General features: G+C 33.7%; 16 non-coding genes across 16 annotated transcripts; 8 read left to right on the top strand and 8 right to left on the bottom strand.

Annotated features, from left to right (window-relative positions):
* Positions 1-641: 641 nt before the first annotated feature.
* TRNAQ-UUG (transfer RNA glutamine (anticodon UUG)) lies at positions 642-713 on the bottom strand. The gene has a single exon. It is a non-coding gene; the product is annotated as a tRNA-Gln (tRNA).
* A 1,547-nt stretch (positions 714-2,260) lies between these two features.
* TRNAQ-CUG (transfer RNA glutamine (anticodon CUG)) lies at positions 2,261-2,332 on the top strand. Its single transcript has one exon. It is a non-coding gene; the product is annotated as a tRNA-Gln (tRNA).
* An 818-nt stretch (positions 2,333-3,150) lies between these two features.
* Positions 3,151-3,222, bottom strand: TRNAQ-UUG (transfer RNA glutamine (anticodon UUG)). The gene has a single exon. It is a non-coding gene; the product is annotated as a tRNA-Gln (tRNA).
* Positions 3,223-4,769: 1,547 nt separating this feature from the next.
* TRNAQ-CUG (transfer RNA glutamine (anticodon CUG)) lies at positions 4,770-4,841 on the top strand. Its single transcript has one exon. It is a non-coding gene; the product is annotated as a tRNA-Gln (tRNA).
* An 818-nt stretch (positions 4,842-5,659) lies between these two features.
* Positions 5,660-5,731, bottom strand: TRNAQ-UUG (transfer RNA glutamine (anticodon UUG)). Its single transcript has one exon. It is a non-coding gene; the product is annotated as a tRNA-Gln (tRNA).
* Positions 5,732-7,278: 1,547 nt separating this feature from the next.
* TRNAQ-CUG (transfer RNA glutamine (anticodon CUG)) lies at positions 7,279-7,350 on the top strand. The gene has a single exon. It is a non-coding gene; the product is annotated as a tRNA-Gln (tRNA).
* Positions 7,351-8,168: 818 nt separating this feature from the next.
* On the bottom strand, positions 8,169-8,240 carry TRNAQ-UUG (transfer RNA glutamine (anticodon UUG)). The gene has a single exon. It is a non-coding gene; the product is annotated as a tRNA-Gln (tRNA).
* A 1,547-nt stretch (positions 8,241-9,787) lies between these two features.
* Positions 9,788-9,859, top strand: TRNAQ-CUG (transfer RNA glutamine (anticodon CUG)). Its single transcript has one exon. It is a non-coding gene; the product is annotated as a tRNA-Gln (tRNA).
* An 818-nt stretch (positions 9,860-10,677) lies between these two features.
* TRNAQ-UUG (transfer RNA glutamine (anticodon UUG)) lies at positions 10,678-10,749 on the bottom strand. Its single transcript has one exon. It is a non-coding gene; the product is annotated as a tRNA-Gln (tRNA).
* Positions 10,750-12,296: 1,547 nt separating this feature from the next.
* On the top strand, positions 12,297-12,368 carry TRNAQ-CUG (transfer RNA glutamine (anticodon CUG)). Its single transcript has one exon. It is a non-coding gene; the product is annotated as a tRNA-Gln (tRNA).
* Positions 12,369-13,186: 818 nt separating this feature from the next.
* TRNAQ-UUG (transfer RNA glutamine (anticodon UUG)) lies at positions 13,187-13,258 on the bottom strand. Its single transcript has one exon. It is a non-coding gene; the product is annotated as a tRNA-Gln (tRNA).
* A 1,547-nt stretch (positions 13,259-14,805) lies between these two features.
* TRNAQ-CUG (transfer RNA glutamine (anticodon CUG)) lies at positions 14,806-14,877 on the top strand. The gene has a single exon. It is a non-coding gene; the product is annotated as a tRNA-Gln (tRNA).
* An 818-nt stretch (positions 14,878-15,695) lies between these two features.
* TRNAQ-UUG (transfer RNA glutamine (anticodon UUG)) lies at positions 15,696-15,767 on the bottom strand. Its single transcript has one exon. It is a non-coding gene; the product is annotated as a tRNA-Gln (tRNA).
* Positions 15,768-17,314: 1,547 nt separating this feature from the next.
* Positions 17,315-17,386, top strand: TRNAQ-CUG (transfer RNA glutamine (anticodon CUG)). The gene has a single exon. It is a non-coding gene; the product is annotated as a tRNA-Gln (tRNA).
* Positions 17,387-18,204: 818 nt separating this feature from the next.
* Positions 18,205-18,276, bottom strand: TRNAQ-UUG (transfer RNA glutamine (anticodon UUG)). Its single transcript has one exon. It is a non-coding gene; the product is annotated as a tRNA-Gln (tRNA).
* Positions 18,277-19,823: 1,547 nt separating this feature from the next.
* Positions 19,824-19,895, top strand: TRNAQ-CUG (transfer RNA glutamine (anticodon CUG)). The gene has a single exon. It is a non-coding gene; the product is annotated as a tRNA-Gln (tRNA).
* Positions 19,896-20,244: the final 349 nt, after the last annotated feature.

Genomic DNA, 20,244 nt, shown 5'->3' with positions numbered 1-20,244 from the left:
AAGCTGAAAACTAAAAACTGTTCTTTCCCATCCACAATTTGAGCAAGAGGTTCTTTTTCTTTCTCATCTGTATGATCAGTAATAAGATAGTTAATTTTGCTGATTTCTTATCTGACAACATTCTTGACTTACACAGTGCATTTAATTGTGCATTTCTTTGAAAGAGGAATTCAGATTAATACATCTGACATGTCTTTCAAAAGATTCTACTTCATGGTTATGGATTTACTTTAGAAAAACAGAGTGTAAATATCTGTGTGTCTGAATTTCAAGATTGTTATTTAAAAGTTCATCTCTTCTGCCCCCAAAATACACAATTTGATTCCTCAAGTTTTCTTTTAATGAAGGCTTTCCAATTAAAAAAGTTCCTTGTTCCCCTTATCAATAACAGTAAGATTTAAACAAGTAATATCTTGCATCAGCCCCTTGTGATGAGTTTGAGAAAACAGAGTCAGCTCACAAAATGTCTCATTATTTTGAGCCATTTAATTTCCATGTTTTCTAAAAGTTCTATAATTTGCTCACATCAAATAGACTTTTAAAATACAATCAATATATTAATGTTTCACTCTACCCGTGTTAGATTTATGATATTTATGAATACACTTGACAGAAAAAGATTTGGTCATAAGTCATGAAAGTGGTCCCACCGAGATTTGAACTCGGATCCTTGGATTCAAAGTCCAAAGTGCTAACCATTACACCATGGAACCTCCCATGTGACAGGGGAGCAAATTGCTGCAGCAATGTGGACATTTCACATTTTTTATGTTCTACAGTCAAAGACAAACAGAATTGTATTACTTTTCTATTCTGTTCAACTTTTGCCCATTGAACTATGTTAGGGAAGTATGTTGCACAAAGGACTCAAGTAACGCTATGACTCTGTTGAACAGTACTTTTTATGTGAGATAAGATTTTGCAATAAAAATTAAGATTTCCCTGTGAATGCAATCTCTTCTGTCAAAACGGAAAGCTCAACCTGGTACAGGTGGGTTGATAGTGTTATGCTTGTCAATCTGGACTCTGAAAACAGGGATCTAAGTACAAAGCTCAGTGGGACTTATCTAAACTTTACGATTTTGTTTCCATTCAGTTCTTAGAAGTATTAATTGGAAAAACATCTCATTTACTTATAAACTTGTACGTATCAACTTATATGTATGTATCTCCCTATATATCGCTATAAGTCTATGTATATTTATCGGAAAATATAAATATATACATTATAAAAATACATATAATTAATAGAGGTGAAAATAATGAACAGTTGTTGCCTCTCTGCATTTGAAACATGAGCGCCTTCTCCTTCCTCTTCTATATGTCCTGAAATTGAGATAGTCACTTTTTAATCAATTTTGATCTAACAACATAGTTGATTTGTACAAAGCATATCATACGATCTGTGAATAATTTTAAAAAAGAAAATTAGATCAGTGCCTTTGAGGCCTCCAAGCAAAAGCTTATATTTCATGATTGCAGATCGACTGTTGAAAATCAGCATGAGAAATGTTTTATTTCACAACTTCCATACTAATATACAAAAAACATTTCTACTATCTGAATGATACAGTCATTGTGGTTCTCTAGGTTTGATTTAAGAAAACATCTCTTTCAAAATGTGCTATATTCGCCTTATCAATAGTGTGGAAATCTTCAAAAAGGAATGCTGGGAATCAGCCCTCTGAAATGCATTTGAGAAAAACAGGATAGGATTTTGTAATGTCACACTATTTTGTCTAGGAATGTGATGTAAAAGTATTATAAAGTTCGTATTTCTGTAACTTGTTCAAGCTGTTGGACATTTTGAAAGGACTCAATATTTGTCTCTTTCAACCTACTGGTGTTGGATTGGAGCTATCAATAAACAAAGATGACAGAAATGGAAAAGGTCAAGAGTAGTAAAGAAGTACCTCAAAGAATTGGACTGGTACCTTTGCATGCAAAGTCCAAAGTGCCAACCATTGCTCTTTGGAGCCACCCATGTGAGAGACAGAGAAATGGATGTAGTAGTTTGGAAATGTAGAATGTTTTAATATTCTTCAGTCAAAGATGATCATTATTTTGTAAATTGCATGTCCTGATAAACGTTTGCACATTTAACACTGTTATGGAGAATGTAGCTGAAAAGAATCAAATCACATTATCGCTCTTTACACTATGAGCATTCAACTGAGATATCTTTTCATCAATGTAAGAAAAGCCCCCGCACTGATGCGCTCTCTTTTGTCTCAATGGAAAAAGCCCTCATGTATGGCGGGGTTCCATGGTGTAATGGTTAGCACTCTGGACTCTGAATCCAGCGATCCGAGTTCAAATCTCGGTGGGACCTGCTTGAATTATGAGATTTAATATTTCACTAATTTCTTAGAATTTGGACTTGGAAAAACATAACGTCAAAGCTTTATACTGAAACTTATCAACGTATAAGTATGTATACATGGCTATATCCATCTAGATAGCGATAATACAATATAAAGAAATGAATTAATCATAAACATAAGTACAGAAGCTGAAAACTAAAAACTGTTCTTTCCCATCCACAATTTGAGCAAGAGGTTCTTTTTCTTTCTCATCTGTATGATCAGTAATAAGATAGTTAATTTTGCTGATTTCTTATCTGACAACATTCTTGACTTACACAGTGCATTTAATTGTGCATTTCTTTGAAAGAGGAATTCAGATTAATACATCTGACATGTCTTTCGAAAGATTCTACTTCATGGTTATGGATTTACTTTAGAAAAACAGAGTGTAAATATCTGTGTGTCTGAATTTAAAGATTGTTATTTAAAAGTTCATCTCTTCTGCCCCCAAAATACACAATTTGATTCCTCAAGTTTTCTTTTAATGAAGGCTTTCCAATTAAAAAAGTTCCTTGTTCCCCTTATCAATAACAGTAAGATTTAAACAAGTAATATCTTGCATCAGCCCCTTGTGATGAGTTTGAGAAAACAGAGTCAGCTCACAAAATGTCTCATTATTTTGAGCCATTTAATTTCCATGTTTTCTAAAAGTTCTATAATTTGCTCACATCAAATAGACTTTTAAAATACAATCAATACATTAATGTTTCACTCTACCCGTGTTAGATTTATGATATTTATGAATACACTTGACAGAAAAAGATTTGGTCATAAGTCATGAAAGTGGTCCCACCGAGATTTGAACTCGGATCCTTGGATTCAAAGTCCAAAGTGCTAACCATTACACCATGGAACCTCCCATGTGACAGGGGAGCAAATTGCTGCAGCAATGTGGACATTTCACATTTTTTATGTTCTACAGTCAAAGACAAACAGAATGGTATTACTTTTCTATTCTGTTCAACTTTTGCCCATTGAACTATGTTAGGGAAGTATGTTGCACAAAGGACTCAAGTAACGCTATGACTCTGTTGAACAGTACTTTTTATGTGAGATAAGATTTTGCAATAAAAATTAAGATTTCCCTGTGAATGCAATCTCTTCTGTCAAAACGGAAAGCTCAACCTGGTACAGGTGGGTTTATAGTGTTATGCTTGTCAATCTGGACTCTGAAAACAGGGATCTAAGTACAAAGCTCAGTGGGACTTATCTAAACTTTACGATTTTGTTTCCATTCAGTTCTTAGAAGTATTAATTGGAAAAACATCTCATTTACTTATAAACTTGTACGTATCAACTTATATGTATGTATCTCCCTATATATCGCTATATGTCTATGTATATTTATCGGAAAATATAAATATATACATTATAAAAATACATATAATTAATAGAGGTGAAAATAATGAACAGTTGTTGCCTCTCCGCATTTGAAACATGAGCGCCTTCTCCTTCCTCTTCTATATGTCCTGAAATTGAGATAGTCACTTTTTAATCAATTTTGATCTAACAACATAGTTGATTTGTACAAAGCATATCATACGATCTGTGAATAATTTTAAAAAAGAAAATTAGATCAGTGCCTTTGAGGCCTCCAAGCAAAAGCTTATATTTCATGATTGCAGATCGACTGTTGAAAATCAGCATGAGAAATGTTTTATTTCACAACTTCCATACTAATATACAAAAAACATTTCCTCTATCTGAATGATACCGTCATTGTGGTTCTCTAGGTTTGATTTAAGAAAACATCTCTTTCAAAATGTGCTATATTCGCCTTATCAATAGTGTGGAAATCTTCAAAAAGGAATGCTGGGAATCAGCCCTCTGAAATGCATTTGAGAAAAACAGGATAGGATTTTGTAATGTCACACTATTTTGTCTAGGAATGTGATGTAAAAGTATTATAAAGTTCGTATTTCTGTAACTTGTTCAAGCTGTTGGACATTTTGAAAGGAGTCAATATTTGTCTCTTTCAACCTACTGGTGTTGGATTGGAGCTATCAATAAACAAAGATGACAGAAATGGAAAAGGTCAAGAGTAGTAAAGAAGTACCTCAAAGAATTGGACTGGTACCTTTGCATGCAAAGTCCAAAGTGCCAACCATTGCTCTTTGGAGCCACCCATGTGAGAGACAGAGAAATGGATGTAGTAGTTTGGAAATGTAGAATGTTTTAATATTCTTCAGTCAAAGATGATCATTATTTTGTAAATTGCATGTCCTGATAAACGTTTGCACATTTAACACTGTTATGGAGAATGTAGCTGAAAAGAATCAAATCACATTATCGCTCTTTACACTATGAGCATTCAACTGAGATATCTTTTCATCAATGTAAGAAAAGCCCCCGCACTGATGCGCTCTCTTTTGTCTCAATGGAAAAAGCTCTCGTGTATGGCTGGGTTCCATGGTGTAATGGTTAGCACTCTGGACTCTGAATCCAGCGATCCGAGTTCAAATCTCGGTGGGACCTGCTTGAATTATGAGATTTAATATTTCACTAATTTCTTAGAATTTGGACTTGGAAAAACATAACGTCAAAGCTTTATACTGAAACTTATCAACGTATAAGTATGTATACATGGCTATATCCATCTAGATAGCGATAATACAATATAAAGAAATGAATTAATCATAAACATAAGTACAGAAGCTGAAAACTAAAAACTGTTCTTTCCCATCCACAATTTGAGCAAGAGGTTCTTTTTCTTTCTCATCTGTATGATCAGTAATAAGATAGTTAATTTTGCTGATTTCTTATCTGACAACATTCTTGACTTACACAGTGCATTTAATTGTGCATTTCTTTGAAAGAGGAATTCAGATTAATACATCTGACATGTCTTTCAAAAGATTCTACTTCATGGTTATGGATTTACTTTAGAAAAACAGAGTGTAAATATCTGTGTGTCTGAATTTCAAGATTGTTATTTAAAAGTTCATCTCTTCTGCCCCCAAAATACACAATTTGATTCCTCAAGTTTTCTTTTAATGAAGGCTTTCCAATTAAAAAAGTTCCTTGTTCCCCTTATCAATAACAGTAAGATTTAAAAAAGTAATATCTTGCATCAGCCCCTTGTGATGAGTTTGAGAAAACAGAGTCAGCTCACAAAATGTCTCATTATTTTGAGCCATTTAATTTCCATGTTTTCTAAAAGTTCTATAATTTGCTCACATCAAATAGACTTTTAAAATACAATCAATACATTAATGTTTCACTCTACCCGTGTTAGATTTATGATATTTATGAATACACTTGACAGAAAAAGTTTTGGTCATAAGTCATGAAAGTGGTCCCACCGAGATTTGAACTCGGATCCTTGGATTCAAAGTCCAAAGTGCTAACCATTACACCATGGAACCTCCCATGTGACAGGGGAGCAAATTGCTGCTGCAATGTGGACATTTCACATTTTTTATGTTCTACAGTCAAAGACAAACAGAATTGTATTACTTTTCTATTCTGTTCAACTTTTGCCCATTGAACTATGTTAGGGAAGTATGTTGCACAAAGGACTCAAGTAACGCTATGACTCTGTTGAACAGTACTTTTTATGTGAGATAAGATTTTGCAATAAAAATTAAGATTTCCCTGTGAATGCAATCTCTTCTGTCAAAACGGAAAGCTCAACCTGGTACAGGTGGGTTGATAGTGTTATGCTTGTCAATCTGGACTCTGAAAACATGGATCTAAGTACAAAGCTCAGTGGGACTTATCTAAACTTTACGATTTTGTTTCCATTCAGTTCTTAGAAGTATTAATTGGAAAAACATCTCATTTACTTATAAACTTGTACGTATCAACTTATATGTATGTATCTCCCAATATATCGCTATATGTCTATGTATATTTATCGGAAAATATAAATATATACATTATAAAAATACATATAATTAATAGAGGTGAAAATAATGAACAGTTGTTGCCTCTCCGCATTTGAAACATGAGCGCCTTCTCCTTCCTCTTCTATATGTCCTGAAATTGAGATAGTCACTTTTTAATCAATTTTGATCTAACAACATAGTTGATTTGTACAAAGCATATCATACGATCTGTGAATAATTTTAAAAAAGAAAATTAGATCAGTGCCTTTGAGGCCTCCAAGCAAAAGCTTATATTTCATGATTGCAGATCGACTGTTGAAAATCAGCATGAGAAATGTTTTATTTCACAACTTCCATACTAATATACAAAAAACATTTCTACTATCTGAATGATACCGTCATTGTGGTTCTCTAGGTTTGATTTAAGAAAACATCTCTTTCAGAATGTGCTATATTCGCCTTATCAATAGTGTGGAAATCTTCAAAAAGGAATGCTGGGAATCAGCCCTCTGAAATGCATTTGAGAAAAACAGGATAGGATTTTGTAATGTCACACTATTTTGTCTAGGAATGTGATGTAAAAGTATTATAAAGTTCGTATTTCTGTAACTTGTTCAAGCTGTTGGACATTTTGAAAGGAGTCAATATTTGTCTCTTTCAACCTACTGGTGTTGGATTGGAGCTATCAATAAACAAAGATGACAGAAATGGAAAAGGTCAAGAGTAGTAAAGAAGTACCTCAAAGAATTGGACTGGTACCTTTGCATGCAAAGTCCAAAGTGCCAACCATTGCTCTTTGGAGCCACCCATGTGAGAGACAGAGAAATGGATGTAGTAGTTTGGAAATGTAGAATGTTTTAATATTCTTCAGTCAAAGATGATCATTATTTTGTAAATTGCATGTCCTGATAAACGTTTGCACATTTAACACTGTTATGGAGAATGTAGCTGAAAAGAATCAAATCACATTATCGCTCTTTACACTATGAGCATTCAACTGAGATATCTTTTCATCAATGTAAGAAAAGCCCCCGCACTGATGCGCTCTCTTTTGTCTCAATGGAAAAAGCTCTCGTGTATGGCTGGGTTCCATGGTGTAATGGTTAGCACTCTGGACTCTGAATCCAGCGATCCGAGTTCAAATCTCGGTGGGACCTGCTTGAATTATGAGATTTAATATTTCACTAATTTCTTAGAATTTGGACTTGGAAAAACATAACGTCAAAGCTTTATACTGAAACTTATCAACGTATAAGTATGTATACATGGCTATATCCATCTAGATAGCGATAATACAATATAAAGAAATGAATTAATCATAAACATAAGTACAGAAGCTGAAAACTAAAAACTGTTCTTTCCCATCCACAATTTGAGCAAGAGGTTCTTTTTCTTTCTCATCTGTATGATCAGTAATAAGATAGTTAATTTTGCTGATTTCTTATCTGACAACATTCTTGACTTACACAGTGCATTTAATTGTGCATTTCTTTGAAAGAGGAATTCAGATTAATACATCTGACATGTCTTTCAAAAGATTCTACTTCATGGTTATGGATTTACTTTAGAAAAACAGAGTGTAAATATCTGTGTGTCTGAATTTCAAGATTGTTATTTAAAAGTTCATCTCTTCTGCCCCCAAAATACACAATTTGATTCCTCAAGTTTTCTTTTAATGAAGGCTTTCCAATTAAAAAAGTTCCTTGTTCCCCTTATCAATAACAGTAAGATTTAAACAAGTAATATCTTGCATCAGCCCCTTGTGATGAGTTTGAGAAAACAGAGTCAGCTCACAAAATGTCTCATTATTTTGAGCCATTTAATTTCCATGTTTTCTAAAAGTTCTATAATTTGCTCACATCAAATAGACTTTTAAAATACAATCAATACATTAATGTTTCACTCTACCCGTGTTAGATTTATGATATTTATGAATACACTTGACAGAAAAAGATTTGGTCATAAGTCATGAAAGTGGTCCCACCGAGATTTGAACTCGGATCCTTGGATTCAAAGTCCAAAGTGCTAACCATTACACCATGGAACCTCCCATGTGACAGGGGAGCAAATTGCTGCAGCAATGTGGACATTTCACATTTTTTATGTTCTACAGTCAAAGACAAACAGAATTGTATTACTTTTCTATTCTGTTCAACTTTTGCCCATTGAACTATGTTAGGGAAGTATGTTGCACAAAGGACTAAAGTAACGCTATGACTCTGTTGAACAGTACTTTTTATGTGAGATAAGATTTTGCAATAAAAATTAAGATTTCCCTGTGAATGCAATCTCTTCTGTCAAAACGGAAAGCTCAACCTGGTACAGGTGGGTTGATAGTGTTATGCTTGTCAATCTGGACTCTGAAAACAGGGATCTAAGTACAAAGCTCAGTGGGACTTATCTAAACTTTACGATTTTGTTTCCATTCAGTTCTTAGAAGTATTAATTGGAAAAACATCTCATTTACTTATAAACTTGTACGTATCAACTTATATGTATGTATCTCCCTATATATCGCTATATGTCTATGTATATTTATCGGAAAATATAAATATATACATTATAAAAATACATATAATTAATAGAGGTGAAAATAATGAACAGTTGTTGCCTCTCCGCATTTGAAACATGAGCGCCTTCTCCTTCCTCTTCTATATGTCCTGAAATTGAGATAGTCACTTTTTAATCAATTTTGATCTAACAACATAGTTGATTTGTACAAAGCATATCATACGATCTGTGAATAATTTTAAAAAAGAAAATTAGATCAGTGCCTTTGAGGCCTCCAAGCAAAAGCTTATATTTCATGATTGCAGATCGACTGTTGAAAATCAGCATGAGAAATGTTTTATTTCACAACTTCCATACTAATATACAAAAAACATTTCTACTATCTGAATGATACCGTCACTGTGGTTCTCTTGGTTTCATTTAAGAAAACATCTCTTTCAAAATGTGCTATATGCGCCTTATCAATAGTGTGGAAATCTTCAAAAAGGTATGCTGGGAATCAGCCATCTGAAATGCATTTGAGAAAAACAGGATAGGATTTTGTAATGTCACACTATTTTGTCTAGGAATGTGATGTAAAAGTATTATAAAGTTCGTATTTCTGTAACTTGTTCAAGCTGTTGGACATTTTGAAAGGAGTCAATATTTGTCTCTTTCAACCTGCTGGTGTTGGATTGGAGCTATCAATAAACAAAGATGTCAGAAATGGAAAAGGTCAAGAGTAGTAAAGAAGTACCTCAAAGAATTGGACTGGTACCTTTGCATGCAAAGTCCAAAGTGCCAACCATTGCTCTTTGGAGCCACCCATGTGAGAGACAGAGAAATGGATGTAGTAGTTTGGAAATGTAGAATGTTTTAATATTCTTCAGTCAAAGATGATCATTATTTTGTAAATTGCATGTCCTGATAAACGTTTGCACATTTAACACTGTTATGGAGAATGTAGCTGAAAAGAATCAAATCACATTATCGCTCTTTACACTATGAGCATTCAACTGAGATATCTTTTCATCAATGTAAGAAAAGCCCCCGCACTGATGCGCTCTCTTTTGTCTCAATGGAAAAAGCCCTCATGTATGGCGGGGTTCCATGGTGTAATGGTTAGCACTCTGGACTCTGAATCCAGCGATCCGAGTTCAAATCTCGGTGGGACCTGCTTGAATTATGAGATTTAATATTTCACTAATTTCTTAGAATTTGGACTTGGAAAAACATAACGTCAAAGCTTTATACTGAAACTTATCAACGTATAAGTATGTATACATGGCTATATCCATCTAGATAGCGATAATACAATATAAAGAAATGAATTAATCATAAACATAAGTACAGAAGCTGAAAACTAAAAACTGTTCTTTCCCATCCACAATTTGAGCAAGAGGTTCTTTTTCTTTCTCATCTGTATGATCAGTAATAAGATAGTTAATTTTGCTGATTTCTTATCTGACAACATTCTTGACTTACACAGTGCATTTAATTGTGCATTTCTTTGAAAGAGGAATTCAGATTAATACATCTGACATGTCTTTCAAAAGATTCTACTTCATGGTTATGGATTTACTTTAGAAAAACAGAGTGTAAATATCTGTGTGTCTGAATTTCAAGATTGTTATTTAAAAGTTCATCTCTTCTGCCCCCAAAATACACAATTTGATTCCTCAAGTTTTCTTTTAATGAAGGCTTTCCAATTAAAAAAGTTCCTTGTTCCCCTTATCAATAACAGTAAGATTTAAACAAGTAATATCTTGCATCAGCCCCTTGTGATGAGTTTGAGAAAACAGAGTCAGCTCACAAAATGTCTCATTATTTTGAGCCATTTAATTTCCATGTTTTCTAAAAGTTCTATAATTTGCTCACATCAAATAGACTTTTAAAATACAATCAATACATTAATGTTTCACTCTACCCGTGTTAGATTTATGATATTTATGAATACACTTGACAGAAAAAGATTTGGTCATAAGTCATGAAAGTGGTCCCACCGAGATTTGAACTCGGATCCTTGGATTCAAAGTCCAAAGTGCTAACCATTACACCATGGAACCTCCCATGTGACAGGGGAGCAAATTGCTGCAGCAATGTGGACATTTCACATTTTTTATGTTCTACAGTCAAAGACAAACAGAATGGTATTACTTTTCTATTCTGTTCAACTTTTGCCCATTGAACTATGTTAGGGAAGTATGTTGCACAAAGGACTCAAGTAACGCTATGACTCTGTTGAACAGTACTTTTTATGTGAGATAAGATTTTGCAATAAAAATTAAGATTTCCCTGTGAATGCAATCTCTTCTGTCAAAACGGAAAGCTCAACCTGGTACAGGTGGGTTTATAGTGTTATGCTTGTCAATCTGGACTCTGAAAACAGGGATCTAAGTACAAAGCTCAGTGGGACTTATCTAAACTTTACGATTTTGTTTCCATTCAGTTCTTAGAAGTATTAATTGGAAAAACATCTCATTTACTTATAAACTTGTACGTATCAACTTATATGTATGTATCTCCCTATATATCGCTATATGTCTATGTATATTTATCGGAAAATATAAATATATACATTATAAAAATACATATAATTAATAGAGGTGAAAATAATGAACAGTTGTTGCCTCTCCGCATTTGAAACATGAGCGCCTTCTCCTTCCTCTTCTATATGTCCTGAAATTGAGATAGTCACTTTTTAATCAATTTTGATCTAACAACATAGTTGATTTGTACAAAGCATATCATACGATCTGTGAATAATTTTAAAAAAGAAAATTAGATCAGTGCCTTTGAGGCCTCCAAGCAAAAGCTTATATTTCATGATTGCAGATCGACTGTTGAAAATCAGCATGAGAAATGTTTTATTTCACAACTTCCATACTAATATACAAAAAACATTTCTACTATCTGAATGATACCGTCACTGTGGTTCTCTTGGTTTCATTTAAGAAAACATCTCTTTCAAAATGTGCTATATGCGCCTTATCAATAGTGTGGAAATCTTCAAAAAGGTATGCTGGGAATCAGCCATCTGAAATGCATTTGAGAAAAACAGGATAGGATTTTGTAATGTCACACTATTTTGTCTAGGAATGTGATGTAAAAGTATTATAAAGTTCGTATTTCTGTAACTTGTTCAAGCTGTTGGACATTTTGAAAGGACTCAATATTTGTCTCTTTCAACCTACTGGTGTTGGATTGGAGCTATCAATAAACAAAGATGACAGAAATGGAAAAGGTCAAGAGTAGTAAAGAAGTACCTCAAAGAATTGGACTGGTACCTTTGCATGCAAAGTCCAAAGTGCCAACCATTGCTCTTTGGAGCCACCCATGTGAGAGACAGAGAAATGGATGTAGTAGTTTGGAAATGTAGAATGTTTTAATATTCTTCAGTCAAAGATGATCATTATTTTGTAAATTGCATGTCCTGATAAACGTTTGCACATTTAACACTGTTATGGAGAATGTAGCTGAAAAGAATCAAATCACATTATCGCTCTTTACACTATGAGCATTCAACTGAGATATCTTTTCATCAATGTAAGAAAAGCCCCCGCACTGATGCGCTCTCTTTTGTCTCAATGGAAAAAGCCCTCATGTATGGCGGGGTTCCATGGTGTAATGGTTAGCACTCTGGACTCTGAATCCAGCGATCCGAGTTCAAATCTCGGTGGGACCTGCTTGAATTATGAGATTTAATATTTCACTAATTTCTTAGAATTTGGACTTGGAAAAACATAACGTCAAAGCTTTATACTGAAACTTATCAACGTATAAGTATGTATACATGGCTATATCCATCTAGATAGCGATAATACAATATAAAGAAATGAATTAATCATAAACATAAGTACAGAAGCTGAAAACTAAAAACTGTTCTTTCCCATCCACAATTTGAGCAAGAGGTTCTTTTTCTTTCTCATCTGTATGATCAGTAATAAGATAGTTAATTTTGCTGATTTCTTATCTGACAACATTCTTGACTTACACAGTGCATTTAATTGTGCATTTCTTTGAAAGAGGAATTCAGATTAATACATCTGACATGTCTTTCAAAAGATTCTACTTCATGGTTATGGATTTACTTTAGAAAAACAGAGTGTAAATATCTGTGTGTCTGAATTTCAAGATTGTTATTTAAAAGTTCATCTCTTCTGCCCCCAAAATACACAATTTGATTCCTCAAGTTTTCTTTTAATGAAGGCTTTCCAATTAAAAAAGTTCCTTGTTCCCCTTATCAATAACAGTAAGATTTAAACAAGTAATATCTTGCATCAGCCCCTTGTGATGAGTTTGAGAAAACAGAGTCAGCTCACAAAATGTCTCATTATTTTGAGCCATTTAATTTCCATGTTTTCTAAAAGTTCTATAATTTGCTCACATCAAATAGACTTTTAAAATACAATCAATACATTAATGTTTCACTCTACCCGTGTTAGATTTATGATATTTATGAATACACTTGACAGAAAAAGATTTGGTCATAAGTCATGAAAGTGGTCCCACCGAGATTTGAACTCGGATCCTTGGATTCAAAGTCCAAAGTGCTAACCATTACACCATGGAACCTCCCATGTGACAGGGGAGCAAATTGCTGCAGCAATGTGGACATTTCACATTTTTTATGTTCTACAGTCAAAGACAAACAGAATTGTATTACTTTTCTATTCTGTTCAACTTTTGCCCATTGAACTATGGTAGGGAAGTATGTTGCACAAAGGACTCAAGTAACGCTATGACTCTGTTGAACAGTACTTTTTATGTGAGATAAGATTTTGCAATAAAAATTAAGATTTCCCTGTGAATGCAATCTCTTCTGTCAAAACGGAAAGCTCAACCTGGTACAGGTGGGTTGATAGTGTTATGCTTGTCAATCTGGACTCTGAAAACAGGGATCTAAGTACAAAGCTCAGTGGGACTTATCTAAACTTTACGATTTTGTTTCCATTCAGTTCTTAGAAGTATTAATTGGAAAAACATCTCATTTACTTATAAACTTGTACGTATCAACTTATATGTATGTATCTCCCTATATATCGCTATATGTCTATGTATATTTATCGGAAAATATAAATATATACATTATAAAAATACATATAATTAATAGAGGTGAAAATAATGAACAGTTGTTGCCTCTCCGCATTTGAAACATGAGCGCCTTCTCCTTCCTCTTCTATATGTCCTGAAATTGAGATAGTCACTTTTTAATCAATTTTGATCTAACAACATAGTTGATTTGTACAAAGCATATCATACGATCTGTGAATAATTTTAAAAAAGAAAATTAGATCAGTGCCTTTGAGGCCTCCAAGCAAAAGCTTATATTTCATGATTGCAGATCGACTGTTGAAAATCAGCATGAGAAATGTTTTATTTCACAACTTCCATACTAATATACAAAAAACATTTCTACTATCTGAATGATACCGTCACTGTGGTTCTCTTGGTTTCATTTAAGAAAACATCTCTTTCAAAATGTGCTATATGCGCCTTATCAATAGTGTGGAAATCTTCAAAAAGGTATGCTGGGAATCAGCCATCTGAAATGCATTTGAGAAAAACAGGATAGGATTTTGTAATGTCACACTATTTTGTCTAGGAATGTGATGTAAAAGTATTATAAAGTTCGTATTTCTGTAACTTGTTCAAGCTGTTGGACATTTTGAAAGGACTCAATATTTGTCTCTTTCAACCTACTGGTGTTGGATTGGAGCTATCAATAAACAAAGATGACAGAAATGGAAAAGGTCAAGAGTAATAAAGAAGTACCTCAAAGAATTGGACTGGTACCTTTGCATGCAAAGTCCAAAGTGCCAACCATTGCTCTTTGGAGCCACCCATGTGAGAGACAGAGAAATGGATGTAGTAGTTTGGAAATGTAGAATGTTTTAATATTCTTCAGTCAAAGATGATCATTATTTTGTAAATTGCATGTCCTGATAAACGTTTGCACATTTAACACTGTTATGGAGAATGTAGCTGAAAAGAATCAAATCACATTATCGCTCTTTACACTATGAGCATTCAACTGAGATATCTTTTCATCAATGTAAGAAAAGCCCCCGCACTGATGCGCTCTCTTTTGTCTCAATGGAAAAAGCCCTCATGTATGGCGGGGTTCCATGGTGTAATGGTTAGCACTCTGGACTCTGAATCCAGCGATCCGAGTTCAAATCTCGGTGGGACCTGCTTGAATTATGAGATTTAATATTTCACTAATTTCTTAGAATTTGGACTTGGAAAAACATAACGTCAAAGCTTTATACTGAAACTTATCAACGTATAAGTATGTATACATGGCTATATCCATCTAGATAGCGATAATACAATATAAAGAAATGAATTAATCATAAACATAAGTACAGAAGCTGAAAACTAAAAACTGTTCTTTCCCATCCACAATTTGAGCAAGAGGTTCTTTTTCTTTCTCATCTGTATGATCAGTAATAAGATAGTTAATTTTGCTGATTTCTTATCTGACAACATTCTTGACTTACACAGTGCATTTAATTGTGCATTTCTTTGAAAGAGGAATTCAGATTAATACATCTGACATGTCTTTCGAAAGATTCTACTTCATGGTTATGGATTTACTTTAGAAAAACAGAGTGTAAATATCTGTGTGTCTGAATTTAAAGATTGTTTTTTAAAAGTTCATCTCTTCTGCCCCCAAAATACACAATTTGATTCCTCAAGTTTTCTTTTAATGAAGGCTTTCCAATTAAAAAAGTTCCTTGTTCCCCTTATCAATAACAGTAAGATTTAAACAAGTAATATCTTGCATCAGCCCCTTGTGATGAGTTTGAGAAAACAGAGTCAGCTCACAAAATGTCTCATTATTTTGAGCCATTTAATTTCCATGTTTTCTAAAAGTTCTATAATTTGCTCACATCAAATAGACTTTTAAAATACAATCAATACATTAATGTTTCACTCTACCCGTGTTAGATTTATGATATTTATGAATACACTTGACAGAAAAAGATTTGGTCATAAGTCATGAAAGTGGTCCCACCGAGATTTGAACTCGGATCCTTGGATTCAAAGTCCAAAGTGCTAACCATTACACCATGGAACCTCCCATGTGACAGGGGAGCAAATTGCTGCAGCAATGTGGACATTTCACATTTTTTATGTTCTACAGTCAAAGACAAACAGAATGGTATTACTTTTCTATTCTGTTCAACTTTTGCCCATTGAACTATGTTAGGGAAGTATGTTGCACAAAGGACTCAAGTAACGCTATGACTCTGTTGAACAGTACTTTTTATGTGAGATAAGATTTTGCAATAAAAATTAAGATTTCCCTGTGAATGCAATCTCTTCTGTCAAAACGGAAAGCTCAACCTGGTACAGGTGGGTTTATAGTGTTATGCTTGTCAATCTGGACTCTGAAAACAGGGATCTAAGTACAAAGCTCAGTGGGACTTATCTAAACTTTACGATTTTGTTTCCATTCAGTTCTTAGAAGTATTAATTGGAAAAACATCTCATTTACTTATAAACTTGTACGTATCAACTTATATGTATGTATCTCCCTATATATCGCTATATGTCTATGTATATTTATCGGAAAATATAAATATATACATTATAAAAATACATATAATTAATAGAGGTGAAAATAATGAACAGTTGTTGCCTCTCCGCATTTGAAACATGAGCGCCTTCTCCTTCCTCTTCTATATGTCCTGAAATTGAGATAGTCACTTTTTAATCAATTTTGATCTAACAACATAGTTGATTTGTACAAAGCATATCATACGATCTGTGAATAATTTTAAAAAAGAAAATTAGATCAGTGCCTTTGAGGCCTCCAAGCAAAAGCTTATATTTCATGATTGCAGATCGACTGTTGAAAATCAGCATGAGAAATGTTTTATTTCACAACTTCCATACTAATATACAAAAAACATTTCTACTATCTGAATGATACCGTCACTGTGGTTCTCTTGGTTTCATTTAAGAAAACATCTCTTTCAAAATGTGCTATATGCGCCTTATCAATAGTGTGGAAATCTTCAAAAAGGTATGCTGGGAATCAGCCATCTGAAATGCATTTGAGAAAAACAGGATAGGATTTTGTAATGTCACACTATTTTGTCTAGGAATGTGATGTAAAAGTATTATAAAGTTCGTATTTCTGTAACTTGTTCAAGCTGTTGGACATTTTGAAAGGACTCAATATTTGTCTCTTTCAACCTACTGGTGTTGGATTGGAGCTATCAATAAACAAAGATGACAGAAATGGAAAAGGTCAAGAGTAGTAAAGAAGTACCTCAAAGAATTGGACTGGTACCTTTGCATGCAAAGTCCAAAGTGCCAACCATTGCTCTTTGGAGCCACCCATGTGAGAGACAGAGAAATGGATGTAGTAGTTTGGAAATGTAGAATGTTTTAATATTCTTCAGTCAAAGATGATCATTATTTTGTAAATTGCATGTCCTGATAAACGTTTGCACATTTAACACTGTTATGGAGAATGTAGCTGAAAAGAATCAAATCACATTATCGCTCTTTACACTATGAGCATTCAACTGAGATATCTTTTCATCAATGTAAGAAAAGCCCCCGCACTGATGCGCTCTCTTTTGTCTCAATGGAAAAAGCCCTCATGTATGGCGGGGTTCCATGGTGTAATGGTTAGCACTCTGGACTCTGAATCCAGCGATCCGAGTTCAAATCTCGGTGGGACCTGCTTGAATTATGAGATTTAATATTTCACTAATTTCTTAGAATTTGGACTTGGAAAAACATAACGTCAAAGCTTTATACTGAAACTTATCAACGTATAAGTATGTATACATGGCTATATCCATCTAGATAGCGATAATACAATATAAAGAAATGAATTAATCATAAACATAAGTACAGAAGCTGAAAACTAAAAACTGTTCTTTCCCATCCACAATTTGAGCAAGAGGTTCTTTTTCTTTCTCATCTGTATGATCAGTAATAAGATAGTTAATTTTGCTGATTTCTTATCTGACAACATTCTTGACTTACACAGTGCATTTAATTGTGCATTTCTTTGAAAGAGGAATTCAGATTAATACATCTGACATGTCTTTCGAAAGATTCTACTTCATGGTTATGGATTTACTTTAGAAAAACAGAGTGTAAATATCTGTGTGTCTGAATTTAAAGATTGTTTTTTAAAAGTTCATCTCTTCTGCCCCCAAAATACACAATTTGATTCCTCAAGTTTTCTTTTAATGAAGGCTTTCCAATTAAAAAAGTTCCTTGTTCCCCTTATCAATAACAGTAAGATTTAAACAAGTAATATCTTGCATCAGCCCCTTGTGATGAGTTTGAGAAAACAGAGTCAGCTCACAAAATGTCTCATTATTTTGAGCCATTTAATTTCCATGTTTTCTAAAAGTTCTATAATTTGCTCACATCAAATAGACTTTTAAAATACAATCAATACATTAATGTTTCACTCTACCCGTGTTAGATTTATGATATTTATGAATACACTTGACAGAAAAAGATTTGGTCATAAGTCATGAAAGTGGTCCCACCGAGATTTGAACTCGGATCCTTGGATTCAAAGTCCAAAGTGCTAACCATTACACCATGGAACCTCCCATGTGACAGGGGAGCAAATTGCTGCAGCAATGTGGACATTTCACATTTTTTATGTTCTACAGTCAAAGACAAACAGAATGGTATTACTTTTCTATTCTGTTCAACTTTTGCCCATTGAACTATGTTAGGGAAGTATGTTGCACAAAGGACTCAAGTAACGCTATGACTCTGTTGAACAGTACTTTTTATGTGAGATAAGATTTTGCAATAAAAATTAAGATTTCCCTGTGAATGCAATCTCTTCTGTCAAAACGGAAAGCTCAACCTGGTACAGGTGGGTTTATAGTGTTATGCTTGTCAATCTGGACTCTGAAAACAGGGATCTAAGTACAAAGCTCAGTGGGACTTATCTAAACTTTACGATTTTGTTTCCATTCAGTTCTTAGAAGTATTAATTGGAAAAACATCTCATTTACTTATAAACTTGTACGTATCAACTTATATGTATGTATCTCCCTATATATCGCTATATGTCTATGTATATTTATCGGAAAATATAAATATATACATTATAAAAATACATATAATTAATAGAGGTGAAAATAATGAACAGTTGTTGCCTCTCCGCATTTGAAACATGAGCGCCTTCTCCTTCCTCTTCTATATGTCCTGAAATTGAGATAGTCACTTTTTAATCAATTTTGATCTAACAACATAGTTGATTTGTACAAAGCATATCATACGATCTGTGAATAATTTTAAAAAAGAAAATTAGATCAGTGCCTTTGAGGCCTCCAAGCAAAAGCTTATATTTCATGATTGCAGATCGACTGTTGAAAATCAGCATGAGAAATGTTTTATTTCACAACTTCCATACTAATATACAAAAAACATTTCTACTATCTGAATGATACCGTCATTGTGGTTCTCTAGGTTTGATTTAAGAAAACATCTCTTTCAAAATGTGCTATATTCGCCTTATCAATAGTGTGGAAATCTTCAAAAAGGAATGCTGGGAATCAGCCCTCTGAAATGCATTTGAGAAAAACAGGATAGGATTTTGTAATGTCACACTATTTTGTCTAGGAATGTGATGTAAAAGTATTATAAAGTTCGTATTTCTGTAACTTGTTCAAGCTGTTGGACATTTTGAAAGGAGTCAATATTTGTCTCTTTCAACCTACTGGTGTTGGATTGGAGCTATCAATAAACAAAGATGACAGAAATGGAAAAGGTCAAGAGTAGTAAAGAAGTACCTCAAAGAATTGGACTGGTACCTTTGCATGCAAAGTCCAAAGTGCCAACCATTGCTCTTTGGAGCCACCCATGTGAGAGACAGAGAAATGGATGTAGTAGTTTGGAAATGTAGAATGTTTTAATATTCTTCAGTCAAAGATGATCATTATTTTGTAAATTGCATGTCCTGATAAACGTTTGCACATTTAACACTGTTATGGAGAATGTAGCTGAAAAGAATCAAATCACATTATCGCTCTTTACACTATGAGCATTCAACTGAGATATCTTTTCATCAATGTAAGAAAAGCCCCCGCACTGATGCGCTCTCTTTTGTCTCAATGGAAAAAGCTCTCGTGTATGGCTGGGTTCCATGGTGTAATGGTTAGCACTCTGGACTCTGAATCCAGCGATCCGAGTTCAAATCTCGGTGGGACCTGCTTGAATTATGAGATTTAATATTTCACTAATTTCTTAGAATTTGGACTTGGAAAAACATAACGTCAAAGCTTTATACTGAAACTTATCAACGTATAAGTATGTATACATGGCTATATCCATCTAGATAGCGATAATACAATATAAAGAAATGAATTAATCATAAACATAAGTACAGAAGCTGAAAACTAAAAACTGTTCTTTCCCATCCACAATTTGAGCAAGAGGTTCTTTTTCTTTCTCATCTGTATGATCAGTAATAAGATAGTTAATTTTGCTGATTTCTTATCTGACAACATTCTTGACTTACACAGTGCATTTAATTGTGCATTTCTTTGAAAGAGGAATTC

This window comes from Lissotriton vulgaris, unplaced genomic scaffold (assembly GCF_964263255.1).
Source record: "Lissotriton vulgaris unplaced genomic scaffold, aLisVul1.2 SCAFFOLD_714, whole genome shotgun sequence".
Taxonomy (NCBI): domain Eukaryota; kingdom Metazoa; phylum Chordata; class Amphibia; order Caudata; family Salamandridae; genus Lissotriton; species Lissotriton vulgaris.
The sequence above is the reverse complement of the archived record's forward strand: the minus strand, read 5'-3'. Positions and strand labels throughout refer to the sequence as shown.